This window comes from Acanthochromis polyacanthus, chromosome 9, assembly GCF_021347895.1.
Source record: "Acanthochromis polyacanthus isolate Apoly-LR-REF ecotype Palm Island chromosome 9, KAUST_Apoly_ChrSc, whole genome shotgun sequence".
Lineage (NCBI taxonomy): Eukaryota > Metazoa > Chordata > Actinopteri > Pomacentridae > Acanthochromis > Acanthochromis polyacanthus.
The window spans coordinates 5,445,797-5,450,102 of record NC_067121.1 but is presented as its reverse complement, the minus strand read 5'-3'; the positions used below and the strand labels follow the sequence as shown (position 1 = coordinate 5,450,102).

At 42.2% G+C, this 4,306-nt stretch overlaps 1 non-coding gene across 1 annotated transcript; it reads left to right on the top strand.

Annotated features, from left to right (window-relative positions):
* The first annotated feature begins 2,062 nt into the window (after positions 1-2,062).
* On the top strand, positions 2,063-2,172 carry trnal-caa (transfer RNA leucine (anticodon CAA)). The gene is made up of 2 exons: positions 2,063-2,100; positions 2,128-2,172. It is a non-coding gene; the product is annotated as a tRNA-Leu (tRNA).
* The last annotated feature ends 2,134 nt before the right edge of the window (positions 2,173-4,306 follow it).

Below are 4,306 nucleotides of genomic sequence, written 5' to 3'. Positions count from 1 at the left end.
CAATCAGTAGAAGCTGACCACATTCTTTGAGCTAAATTCTAGATCTGAATCACTTCATGAAAGTCCCAGAAAAGACACAGAGGACATGACCTTGATGTCCCCGGGGACACACTGAGCTCAGTGGAACTGATTTTTACTGATTTTCATTAATCTATCCGATCCAAATGGAGTCTATGCATTGAGAAGATATCATTTTGAAGTCAATAATGTATGCATAATGAAATGTAATATGTGGCTGAGGTTAAGCATTCATACCGTGTGGAAGCATTTCCACCATGTGAGCTCGGTACGATGTAACAGGATGTCTGAGTGGGTATGTGCACGCTGTTATTCATCTTTTAACACCAGCCGCTTTGTGGAGGAAACAAAGGAGAGGATCCATGCCACTTCAACCTGTGATTCATGTTGCACATAAGGCAGCACATTTGCGTTCTCCCGAGGTGGCAGGAAAGGCTTATGGAAGCTTTCTGCTACTAAGTTTAAAGTGCTGGCTTATGTGCCACACATGCATTTAAAAGCTTGTATTGCATTAACGCATTACACGGGCTGAATGTTCAGATCCAATCATCTCGTGGGAGAGAAGAGAATGTGAAATACTGTTGCAAAGGTGTAAGTCAATTAGTCCCGTTCATCAGCTGTAAAAGAGGCTCAATAATTAGCATCATTCATTTGTGACTTTTGGAATTAATCTGCGAATGTGGTTTAACTTTGGCTTGCAGCTCATAATTATTCTCGATCCACAAGCCTCCCAAATCTGAATAGTTGTTACCTGAATCTGTTGCAGAATAAACTACATCATTCTGTTTGTTATCGACAGTGACTTTAAGAAGCAATTTGTACATTTTCATAACCCTTTCCTCTCCCTGTTTAAAAAAATGACACCTTTGCATTGTAATCTTCTGCGCTTACTGTTCGAGGAAAGACTTTGGCGGAAGCAGACATTTAATTTCACTCAGATGAATATCAGAACCTTTTTCTTTAGGATTTTTTGCTCAGATAGCGGCACCGAATGTGCCCTAATCTCTAAATGCATATCTTGTTTTGTCCCCTGGAATATGTTCTGTCATAAAAAAGCCATGTAATGATGAATGATGAGCGCTGGAGAATGCCTGCAGACGCCGTTATCTGTGCTGCGGAAACCTCCATCTACACTAAATCAAATATCGCCCCCATTTAAACATACCATTTATTCACATGAGTTATGGCTAAGATCCCTGTGGCTGTCATCGCGGTGAGGCAGCGAGCGAGCGGGTGTCTGTGTGAATTACAGGTGGTGTACACCTGAAGCAGTCTTTACACAGAAGCACGGCTTATCAGAGCAAACCTAACGCTGCCGGCAGCCTCACCTTCAGGAGGACAAACGGACAGAACTCATTCAGAGCGGGTCAGTCTTGCTTCTTCGCCTTCATCGTCGCATGTAGGGTCACAATCTCCTGCAAAAAAATGACTGTGGGGCTACATGTGTCTCCAGTGAGGTTTCTCTGCAGGGTTAGGGGTTACTCCACACTGAGTGGCATCACTTTAGGAGAGAGGAGAACCACTCAGAGGGTTCCTACTGACTTAGCGACTCAAGCATGACAAGTTGGGAGAAGAACCAGGACATTATGGAGGGACAACATCTCCCTGGTGGCCTCTAAGTGCCATAGGGAAATTTGCTGTGCTTGTTGACTTCACTACCCAGAGATAGCTGGATGATGTTGGGGTCTATTGGTGAAGTTTTTTGCAGCTATGTGACTCCCAGTAGTTGCTTGTTACAAGGTTATTATGAAATAAAGCTTCTCTTTTCTTGCTATATAAAGATGAAAATTCCTCAGATATTTCTTTGCGTCGTGTTGAATGTGCTCTGAAGATGTACATTTCTATTTTGAGGAAGAATCTGAAGGCCTTGTCATGTCAAATGGCCTTGTCTGAAATGTGAAACACGACTTTCTGTGCGTCTTTGTTCATGCTTCAGATCAGCTTTTGTAGGAGATCTTAAAAAAAAAAGTAGAAGAAACATCAGGAGCAAAATAAACAGTCAACACCATGGCTGACTATTTCTCCTTGGAAGCTGCAGCAGTGTGTCAGGATGGCCGAGTGGTCTAAGGCACCAGACTCAAGGACAAACTCCTTCCACTGAGGTGGGATTTCTGGTCTCCAAATGGAGGCGTGGTTCAAATCCCACTCCTGACACATATAATTTTCAAGATCAATAAAGTTATAGTCCTATCTTATCTTACTGTTGTCTCAAGATCCCTGTTCAAATAAGGCAAGTGTGCCAAATGAAAAAATACTAATGGAATCTAAAAACATACATATTTGTTAGGATTAAGTAATGCTTTATGTCTGTGACAAATATTCTGTTAGGCCATGAGTTACTTGCAGCAGTGGATACTGTAGGTGCAATATAAGAGGAATAGCATTTTATTAAGCAATTCCTACTTTCTTACAAAAACAGATCAGTGGAAAAAAAACAAACTTCAGCTCATTCAACATCCCAGCACACATGTTTATGAATCAGCCAGTCTGTTCAATCTAAATATTAAGAAGCGATCATTTCAGAAGTGGCATTTGCTGTGTGACACAGTGAATGTGGAAAATGAACCTCCCACACATAAAATGCACACAGTTGTGGTTAACAGGCCAACTGACAGCTGGCATTTTGCTTCTTATTATCATCTGTCATTCCTTTCTTACATTTACCATCACCTTGGAAACAGACAGACTGGCATGTAGCCTTTCCCATCAAAGTCTCTGTCTTTGGTCATGGCCTGCATTAAAATGTTCGACAAATAGTTTAATCAGGAGTGCTGATGTAAATCCTGGGAGACCTGGAAAGCAAAAATGAAAAAAATAAATCTGAAAAGACTAATGGTTAAATATAGTCTTATGCCAGAACAACAAGTTTAGATTGAAATTAGTGGAAAAAAAACTGCAGCTCAGACCATCCCGCTGTCTGTTTATACTGTGGGATAAATGCTGCTAGTCTTTTGACCTTACCACTAGCAAAATGCAGATATAATCCCATTTAGGGAAAGCTACATCAGTTTACATTTTCGGAACTTTAAGTTTTTTCTCAGAGTGAAGAAGCACCTATGAAATTTTGTTTGTTGCACACATGACCAGTAAAGTGAGACTCAAAATGAATAACAGCAATTGTGACATTACTCACAGCAGATTGAGGGATCAGTTGGAGTCTGCATGTACAGAGCAGAACTGATTTCTTCTTCGATGTCCCTTAGTTTTGCCCCTAGTTATGCTGCTATAGGCCGAAGCTGCCGGGAGACCTCTCTGGATGCACTGAGCCCTTCTCTCATTACCTATGTATGTACTGTATATACCATTATTGCATTGCATTTCCTCTGTGTCCTTTCTCTGAGTGTCCCTGGTCCCTGAGCTGGATGCTTCTGATCTGTGGTTGCTGTCCAACCAACTGGCTTAGTCTCCATCACGTCCACTGTGGGATGCTGCTACGGGCTTTCCTCCAGTCCACTGCTTCCAGCTGCCAATTTCCTCCAGTCTACTCTGCATCGCCCTCACTATACTTGATATGCTCATCCACACACTGTTCGCATCAAACTACCAACTATATATGTAGTATATGTAATGCCAGAGCTTTACATCACAACAGTAAATTTATGAATCATTTTCAATTTTGACTCGTACTTTGTATACATCATTTATGTTACTCTTGTCATGCGTGAAACCAATTATATGTTCCTTGTTCCCCCTCTCTACCTCTTCTGCTCTTCTCAACCAGCCGGCCAGCAGCATATGGGTCCCCCATTTGAGCCGCATTCTGTTCATGGTTTCTTCCCGTTTAAAGGGAGTTTTTCTTGCCACTGTCGCCTTAGGACTTGCTCTGGGGGTTCAGGCATACGGGTTCAGTAAAGCATCTTGAGACAATTTGAATTCCAATTGGCGCTATATAAACTAGATGAGCCCTCAGTAGAGGGCAGAACCACGCCCTCTGCTGGCGAAAACCCTGTCCTCCCTATACAACTGATGCAATATGTATCAATTTTGATCATCGTACGCATCTCCCTCCCTACTTGATCTGCTGACCTGTAACTCCACAACTGAGCAGGGGACCTTAGACTGATCTTCAGTGCCAAGTTTGATTATCCTGACTTCAGTGGTTGCAGAGATATCGGACCGGACATAGCCACATACATACATACATACATACATACTTACCCAGCCAGATACCGCACCGAATGCAATAACCCCGCCGACGTACCCATCGGGCGTGGTTAAAAAGTTGAATTGTATTGAATATGAAGCTCTGGAAGTCTGAATCTGTGTTTTTTGAGACAACAGTAAGAGA